Source organism: Humulus lupulus, chromosome 1 (assembly GCF_963169125.1).
Source record: "Humulus lupulus chromosome 1, drHumLupu1.1, whole genome shotgun sequence".
NCBI lineage: Eukaryota > Viridiplantae > Streptophyta > Magnoliopsida > Rosales > Cannabaceae > Humulus > Humulus lupulus.
This window is the reverse complement of record NC_084793.1, coordinates 270,340,470-270,350,837: the sequence shown is the minus strand read 5'-3', so window position 1 is coordinate 270,350,837 and position 10,368 is coordinate 270,340,470.

Sequence of the window (10,368 nt, the reverse complement as noted above, 5' to 3'; positions counted from 1 at the left end):
GTTTTAAATAAAGTTATGTTATTTCTTATGTATGTTTCCCAAAATAGTAGCTATGTCTAGTAGTTTTTAATGGTCCAAGGTCTTAGAAATAGTTGGGTCATTACATCTGGCATGGCATCCGGGAAGTTTGTAGGCTTCATCGTAAGCTCGAGAGGGATAGAAGCCAACCCGTATAAGATCACATCTTTAACCATCATGTCATCGCCACGGAAACACAAAGATGTTCAGAGCCTGATGGGAAGAATAGAAGCTTTGAGCCGCATTGTATCGAAGTCCATGGAGAAGTTCATTTTGTATTTCAACATACTTCGCGGAAAACAGAGGTTTGAATGGACAACCGAGTGTGAAGAGGCTTTCCAAAAACTAAAAAAGCATTTGGCTTAAGCACTAATCTTGTCAAAGTCGATGGATAGGGAACCACTATACATATATTTGGTCGTGTTAGAACATGCCATAAGTGCCTCCTTAGTGCGAGATGAAGGAAAGGTCCAACTCCCAGTCTATTCCGTAAGCAAAAGGTTACTGGGTGCGGAGTCCAAATACCTTTTGATCGAGAAACTAACATTTTTCTTACTGACTGCTTCCAGGAAGTTAAGACCTTACTTTCAGGCTCATGCCATCAAGGTACTAACGAACCATCCCCTACGACAAGTATTACAAACACCATAATCATTGGGAAGAATTTGGAAGTGGGCCATGGATCTGAGCCAATTCGATATCACCTACATCCCTAGAATCTTCATCAAGGGACAGGACCTGGCCGACTTCATCATAGAATGCACCAGGATTGCTGAGGACGAAGAGCCAATCGACCCTATAGTGCCCTTTTGGAAGATCTTTGTCGATGGAGCCTCCAATGAGAACAAGGTTGGGGCCGGGATTATCCTAATATCACCCCAAGGTCACCAATTTCAAAGCGCCCTATGCTTCCAGTTTGAAGCATCAAACAATGACGCTGAGCACGAGGCCATGTTGGCCAGATTACACTTAGCTCGGGAAGTAGGGGCAGAGAACATCGAAGTCCACAACAATTCCCAGTTGGTGGTATGACAGATTTTAGAAGAATACCAAATGAAGGGGGAGAAGATGGCCACCTACGTGGTGCGAACCCGGGAGTTACTCCAATCATTCAAAAGATATGCAATCCGCTAGATCCCTAGGGAAAAGAATGTGTTCACGGACACATAGGTAAAGTTGGCCATGGATGTTGAAGTAGAACTCTCTGGGGTAGTCTCAATCGACCATTTACCCGCACCCAGTATTCAAGCCCCCGCAATCATAAATGTCATCGATTACACAATGTCCTGGATGGGGCCTCTCATCCAATATCTAACCACTGGAGAATTGTTCACAGACAGGGCCACTGCTAAGAAAACTTCAATATCAGAACCCCAGATACATCATGATGGATGGCAAGCTCTATCGTAGGGGGTTATCCATGTCGTATCTTCGATGCGTATCCAGGACTGAGATGAGTGCAATCATGCATGAAGTGGATGAAGGCTTTTGCGGAGCTCACTCAGGCAGACTCAGCTTGTCCAAGATAATCCTAAGGCAAGGATATTTATGGCCAACAATGAAGAAGGGTTGTGTAAATTATGTCCGCAAGTGCGAGCAATGCGAAAGGTATGTGAAAATCCCGTGAGCTCCTCCCACAGAGATAACCTTGATGACCAGTCCCTAAACTTTTACAGTTTGGGGGATTGATTTGGTGGGATCCCTCCCGACCAGGAAGGACGGATTGAAATATGTCATTTTAGCCGTCAACTATTACACCAAGCTGATCGAGGAGGTCCTGGACTTCATCATGAACAATATTGTGTGCCAATATGACCTCCCTCATAAATCCATGTTCGAAAATGGGAAGCAATTTGATAGCATCCACTTCACCAACTTCTATGAAAGACATGGAATCGCCAAAAGCTTCTCTGCAGTCGCAAGGCCTCAAGCATACGGGAAAACGGAGGCCGTGAACAAGATTTTGAAGGGGACATTAAAGAAAAAGGTACAAGCTTGCAAAAGAAAATGGCCAGAAGAGTTGCCCCGCGTCTTATGGGCATACCAGAGCACAGAAAGAACTTCAACTGGACATACTCCCTACTCGATGGTCTATGGATGTGAAGCAGCCATCCCAATAGAAACCGCAGTCCCGTCCCATAGACGAGATATGTACGATCCCGTCCAGAATCACGCCTTGCTTCAGGAATCCCTGGATCTCATGAATGAAATTTAGGAAGAATTGCAAGTGCAGCTGAAGATGTATCAGGGAAAGAATGCAAGACACTTTAACTCTAGAGTTAAGAGCTGAAGGTTCGAGACTGGTGATCAAGTCCTAGGAAGAGTCTTCCCTGCATCTCAGGATCTGAGAGTGGGGGTTCTAGGACCTAACTATGAAGAACCATATGAGATCCAAAAGGAAGTATGTTCGGGAACATATCTCCTAAAGCGGCTAGACGGAACAAAGGTCCCAAGGGCCTGGAATGCTGAACACCTCCGCCGGTACTACCAGTTGTCGGGAGGAGTCAGCTGTATCTTTTTTTTTAATGGTTTAATTTTCAAGTAATGTACGCTCTAGGGGAATTTCTTAGTTAATGAAAATGGTGTGAACAAAACACCATAAGGAATGTGTTAAGAAAAGAAAAATCCATGTCTGTCTTTAATTTTTACACGAACAAGTGACCTAAGACTACAATCTTTGGTCACTTAGGGGGTAGGGCCATCTATACAGTCCAAGAGTAATAACAAAAGGGGATGCAAAGCTCAGAACTTAGTCCTAATCCGGATTCGTATAGACTATGGGTTCAAAACCCAACTCCCAAAAAATTTGTCCAAACCTAACATGGGCTAAGACAATTTAATTCTTATTTATTGTTCCCCATAGCGGTCCAGAATCGTTGGAACTCGAATCTTAGGTTTGAAATGATTAAAGTTAGTCTTTTAAATGGTCCAGACCATTGAAACTTGAACCTCGAATTCGAGATAAGTTAATTAACTAATTTCTACCTAAGAACTTTTTAATGGTCCAGGCCATTAAAACTAAGTCATATCTGAGAAGTTCATAACAGTCCAGGTCGTTGGAACCTAAACAATAGATTCAGGGTAAATCAGTTAAAATATATTTGGTAAGTCCAAAACAGTCCAAGCCATTAAAACCTAAACCTTGGTCTCAAAACAAGTTAATCAACTTCCACAATTTTTCCCCTAATGGTCCTGGCCATTGGAACCAGGATTCCACATCTAAAAAATTCATGCATAGTGGTAAAACACTTAGTGAAATTTTAAAAAGAAATATATGAGCATAAAGCGAGAAATAAAGATGTGCATGGATAAAAACGAATATAAGAACAAGATAGTACGAGAAACAATTGTCTTAAGCGCATTCGCGCCCATAAAAAATATGTTCACAAAAAACAAAAAAAAGAGGAAGCCCCAAATAAAATTACAAAGACTCAGGCCTAGGCTTCGTTCTGATCCGGGACGTCTGCAGTGTTTTCATCATGTTGATCCCCAGTAAGGAGCTTTGTATCTTCTTTCTCCTTGGCCTCAAACTTGGCCCTTTTTGCAGCCAGATCCGGATAGAGGAGGAGATTTATATTCTTGTCCTGGAGCCAGGCCATGTAAATGGCTTTGTCAAAAGTGGCCGCTAGCAACTCGTCAGCCTGCTCATTATCCTTGCGAGCCTCCTCGCTCCGTTTCAACTCCAGCTAGGCCTGGACCTCCAAAGCCTGGATTTGGGCCCCGAGAGATTCCACCTTCTCCCGCTCTTGATAAAGTTGGGCCTCAGCCGCCTCCAAGAGTGCCTTGGTCGAAGCCTCCGAGCCACGGGCACGGGACAGTTCTGCCTCTAGGTTGTCCACCACCTTCTTGTAGCTAGCATCCTTCCTGGACAAAGCTTCCCCGTGTTGAGCTTGAACCCAGGCAGTCTCCTTGGTAAGGGCCTCCTTGGCGGCTTCTTACTGGTTGACGACCCCCTCCAGCTCCATCTAAGTTGTCTCCAGCTTCATGGCCATCTCCGCTACGAGGTTCGCATTTCTATGAGCCAGTAATGCATCTTAGAACAAAGCAAAGTTAGAAACAACACAAAAAGATAACGTTAATAAAGAAACGAGACGAACAAGTGGCCTACCGCTGTGGCCTGACGATGGATGGCCTGGGAGATGAAGAGAGCATCATAGATAGCCAATGTGGCATAGCTTTTGAGTTGAAGGGTGGACATGGATGTCCCCACTTGGGTCAATAAGTCTGCATCAAATGGTGTCACGTCCTACCCCAACCTAAGCTAAAATCCAATCTCGGCTCCCAACTGATCCACTATCTACTGGGAGCGCTAAAGGCCTCTGGACGTCCGGAGAACTCCACTTTCTGACGAATGATCAGGGCCCGAGCTGCCTCATCCCGTTTGTCACGCCCCTCGTCCCATGCCCAAGATACCATCTTCATCCTCTCCTCCAGGACGATTGACTCCCCTTCCCTAGGAAGGGTCGGGTTGATGGGAAGCTCGGGAGCATCCAATAGCTCTAGCATAATGAGACTTTCACCAGAGGAATGTTCCTCGATCACAGTGAAGTCATCCTTTGTCCTGACCTTCTTTGCCCGCTCTGTGGACGTCGTGGCAACATAGTCTATCTTCCTTTTATTTTCCCCACCTCCTACCGAAGGCTGATGCTCCAATTTTATGATTTGGATAGGAGCAGGATGGGATAGATGTTGCTCACCAAGTGCCATAAGGGCCAAGGCGATAGCTTGAACTCCCTCTAAAGCCCCCAGGGCTGATTCTGAGGCCCCAAGTATCAGATCAATGATCTTCTTCTTGGTCGGGCCCTTGGCAACCTTCTTCGCTGATGCCTTGGCTGCAGTAGTCCTAGCCTCAATCAGTTCTTTCATCTTGGCCACAGATCAGACATATATAATTCACCTAAAATAGGAATAAAATACGGATTAGTAACGAAACGGGAAGGACAAGCAAAAGAAACATGCAAAGTCTAAGTCCTCCGGGACGGACCCTAATCTATGGAATGGGCTTGACTTAATTCTCCTAGGGCAAAAGCATGAATTTGATCCCCCATGTCATCCAAGTTCAAACAGCTACCATATTGAAGGAACCAGGACGAATGCTTGAGGGTCAGCGTGGCCACGGCAATGGGGGGAATCCCCACGTTGCTAACAGTCCTAGTATTGTTGCCTATTCCTAACAAAGACCTCAATATGGGGGGAATAAGTCAAAAATGGAGGCATTTTACCTTGCTCCGAGATGCTAGGCCCGGGAGCTCCAGTGTTGGGTTGCCTCCCCTCAAGGAAGGCATCCAGCTCCTCGGATTCGGTCCGCTCCGCATAGAGCGCCCGCTACATCTTTAACCTCTCTGCGTCTGCCTTTACCGTGGCCTCCACCGCCTCGATGTGAATGAGGGCCAATTCTTTCCTCAGGGCAGGGTCCCTCTCGCATTGTAATCCCCAAAGGTTGGGGGCATCTATCGACTGGTGGGCGGCAATCAATTTGGTCTGTTGAAGATTTTCTGTGGTGACGAACCCCCCACGTCAAAATCTTTGGCACTGGTGGCTGCATATATCTTCTTCCGGTCCAAGATGAACTTGGTTATCCAGGTTTGATCATATGGATTTGTTCGCAGGAACATGAGTATTTGATAAATAAAACAAAGGACGAGACAAAGAATGGGAAATGATAACTTACCCATCCGCTGAAAGTCCAGCACCAAAGTGGGGTTCTTCTCCCAAAGGAACCCGAATGTCATAAACCAGTTGTGTCTAACATCCGGGGGATGTTTCCAAGAGTTGTATGGAGTCGAACTGACACCACTGCTGTGACAGTCAAAATCACGTGATCCATAGGGGGAAAGACCGGGTAAAGTTGTGCAATCCCACATCGCCTGGGGAAGGTCAAGTGTGATGATTCTAAGACTGTGTAGGTATGGGACTACACAGTTGATGAGGGCTTAAATGGATTGATGGGTACTACCTATGCCAACAAGATGCATCTTCTTTTTGGTAGCCCATCACTTGAGAACTCCAAAGTTAAGCGTGCTTGACCTGGAGTAGTCTCATGATGGGTGACCTCCTGGGAAGTTTCTCAAGAAGCGTATGAGTGAGGAAGAAGCATGCTAGAAAGACCCGTGTTGGTTTGTAAGGCCAGTCGTCATTCCAGGAAGCAGCCATAGTGACGTGGGGCATCATAGCAGCTCTTCAACCGATAAAACCCATCTCGCGTTGTATCCTTGGAGTTCAACTGCGGCTCCAATCGATAGTAGTACAACACCTCTACATGGGTGGGCTCTGGGATCTCCTTCTAGGCGCAGAATACACGCCACCCTGCAAGCAACTTGTACGCCTAGAGCAGGAGCTGGAACGGTGCAATCCCCATGAATTTGAGAAATCGCGCAAAGTAGTCGTGAAGCGGGAGAATGGCTCCTACACTAATATGGCCTGTGCTCCAGGCCCCGAATATTCCCACTCCAGTATGGGCCTTCTCTTTTTTCCAGGCCAGCTTGTTGAAGAAAAGCCTTGGATTCGACTCTATCCCGAAGGATTTCCCCAGCTCGTTCAGCATCCGGTAGTTCTGGAACTCGTTTTCCTCCGCGTCCATTTCCCACGTGTTGCCAGTGGGAAACTTGTGCCCCTCCAGGATGATGCGACCCACATTTAATGCATCTTCTGGGTGGAGGGTGATGCCACTACCCATGATTAAAGACCTAGAAGCAACAAGAAAGGCAAGAACCAAGTAGTCAGCACCAAAATTGGAAAGTTGGTTAAGGTATGGGGATTCTCCTAAACTGACACAGATCTGGGAACAATTAAGGTCCCAGGAACATGAGTCGGGAACTAAAGGCTAAATATTGTTGCAAAAGGTTACTAATTCACCTGGATGATTTTGAGGCGTCCGGGTTTGATGATTCAAAGCAGTCCAACCTGCTCCATCGATCAATTTATCTACAGAAGGAAGTGTCACCTAGAAACTTCCCTATTATTCATCACTACCACTACCTAGAATGGGATTTTTCGATGTACAAGCGAGAATGCCAACAGAAACTCAGTCTTGAACTTGAGTAGGCAGTAGAATAACTCGTCGATGTTTTCAGAAGGGTAGTCCGAGGCAAAGTCGTCTTCTTAATGAATGAAGGGCGACTCTTTTGGAAATAGGTGGGCTCGAAAACTTAATAGACGTCAGAAAATTTTGTCTGCGATTTCAGACATTCAGAGTTTTAGCTCTCTGCTATCTGGTTTAAAAGTTTAAAATCAGTAAAAAGTGAGGAAAGGAGCCCACTGGGGTATTTATAAGAGAAAAATCTATTGTTCAATCCAACAGACCACACAGAGTATCCCTACAAGATCCCCATCCGATGGTTCTGGATAACAAAGACGCATTAACTAGCCCAATCAAGTGCTAAATCATGGATTCATCAATCCATGATCTGCGCCTCTCTAATCAAAAGGTCCACATTGAGAATCCCAAGACAAACCTCATTCGACGATTCCAGACAATGCAAAAACATTAAACAGCCCACTCAAGTGCTAAAAGCAATGTTCGTCTTGACAGGACACTTTGAGAAATACGCTGACATCCATCAGTCACCTAGAACATCAAAGGATTTTCCCCAGGTTATTTGGGCACGAGTGGCACAAACGTACCATTCACCTGGAGACACGTGCGTAGGTCAGTGAGAATTCAAAAGGTTGGGGATTAACCAGTTAGCCCCCAAATAAATGAACTGGGACATAGGTAAACAAACTAAGACTCAAGTAAAAAAACCAGGACTTAGGTCAATAAACCGGTAGTCAGGTGATTGATCCGGGATGAAGAAGGCAAGTCTCCACCGCGCAAACATGAACGAAGACTTAGGGGGTAAATGTTTTCCATATTTTCCACCTTGAACCCATGGCATTGTCAAGTGGGTCTCATAGGCCTTCAAGAGAGGTCAAGGCCCAGTGAATACTAAGCAACTAGGGGCCTGGAGGCCCAGACCTGTATTATGTTCAACGACTGGCAAATAATCGTATAGTGAAGAGCCCAGACCTAAGACATAGGCCTGAACCAACTTCATGGATATACCCAATCTCTACCCTTCGGGGTTTAGATCATTGTGGTAGACGGTCCATCCCAAGGGACGGATCCCACCATGTGGGATCCAAATGAAGTTTTCAGTTTCATCATCTCGATCCAACTCACTACTAGGACATTTCCTTCAATCCTTCATCGCTAGCTGATGTCCATCTTGGTAGAAGAACCCAGACCTTGGTAAATGACCCCAAGCCTAAGTAAACAAACCTGAACCTCGGTAAATGAACCTGGACCATGCGTCCCGATAGATCAAGGCCAGTTCTTCATGCAGCTGACATGTCCCTGAGAAATCCGGCAGTTGGTCTCCCTAACTAACCCGCAGAAAGAGATACTCACGGAACGTACGATGTTCCTAGGGAACGGTACTACCACTACTCTGACAAATCTTGTCCCCAAAATCCATCTGGTAGCCCACGCTGATCAGTCCGTACTAACATATAAAGGGTAGTTGTAAGGCTCTACTATGCTTATGTCAGCCCATTAGGCCTAGATTAACAACATGTAATCATGTTACACTCTTGTATTATAGCTCCGTTAGAGAGCACTTATGAATATATCCCTATTGGGCCCGGATTAGTCTAGCCTAAGCTACATGATCACCTATAAATAGGGTCATTTGTGCACATAGCAGGGATCCAATTTTCTCATTTACGCATAAACGTTGCTGAACTTGCAGAAGATCTCCATTGAAAAACTCTCTAAGGCTCAATACTATTGACTCGTGGAATAAGGCTCATTAAAGCCCCAACCACGTAAAAATTGTGATCCTGTTCATTTCTTTGCCTTTCTTTCTAGCTCTTATTTCTCGATATATTTTTAGTTTTTGAATAACTCAATAAACACTTATTATTGTACCTGAAATGTTAGGGTCATACATATCACAAAACTAGTTCATAACCTAAACTTTATGTATATGACATAAAATATTTAAGATTAGAGACTTATAGTAATAACTGGACTTAAAAAAAATTCTAAACCTTATAAGAGTCATACATTTAACCTAGAACCAAAAGATTGAAATCCCGAGTCTTCTATAATGCCTATCTCGAACACAACACCAAGAGCTTTAATCCTTGGAATAGTTTGGCTATATAGTGGTTTAAAAGGTCCCAGTGTCTCGGCTATGTAGGGTTTATATTGGCTCAAGTGTTTGAGGTTTAACAAGAAAATAAATTTCTTGAGCACTTATAAATTCTATAACATTTCTGCTATAAGGTGTTTTTGTGAAGCTTGGTATTTCAGCTATATAGGGTCTATAATGGCTAGAGTGTTTGAGGCTATTTAAGAAAATAGAAGAAGAAAGAAATCTCGAGCACTATAAAGGCTATAGTGGTTCGGCTATGGTGTGTTTATGGGGCAACAAGGTGAGAGGTTTTGGGGACTATAGAATTTCAAACATATGAGAAGCTTGAGAGCTTTTTGAGTGTGAGAAAATGAATGCTGAAAGGCTCTATTTATAGGCTCCAACCCAAACTCATTTCCTTAAACTTCTCCACCACCATTCAACTAGTTTTTAAAATTCAAACCTTCCCTCCATTATGTAGTTTCGGCCAGCCCCTTTCTTTCTCCTATTCAATTGCTAAAACTTCTCCATTGATGCCACCTACACTCTTATGTAACAAAATGTAGTCAAATTCTCCATTGGTTTCCTTCTTAGTCTTCCACACATGCACCTAAGCTTTTTCAAAATCAAACTAGTTCAAAATGGTTAAACCTATCTTCAACATATTTACTTAGTTCAAGCTTAGTGTGACACCTATGTAAATTCAAAACTTAGTCTAAATCCTAGCCTAAATATGCTATACACGCCTATGACTAAGCTGGATCTTCAATTGAGCTTTAACACTTAATTTAATTAATTCATAAAAAAAAATCAACCTAATAATTCCATAGGGAAATTCGGCCATTCACTATATATTAAATAATTGGGATTTAATTTAATGCCACATGTATAATCCTTAGACCACCAAATAATATGTGCATTAAAGCAATATTCTAATTTAATTAAAGCTTAAAACTATACACTAATTTAAATCATACGCTAAAATCTTATAAATACTAACTAAAATAATTATAACTATCCAAATTATAATTATTTTCTAAATCATAAAATCATATCCTTAAATTAAAGATTTCAAACTTAAAGCAATCTTTTTAATTTCCACCACTCAAAATAAACTATAAGCTATAAAAACTAACATATAGTCAAAATTTAAGGAGAAAATAATAAACTTGGTTACTACACTAATGCCATAGAGAAAATCTCTCAATCCAAAGGGAAGGCCCACAAGAAACCC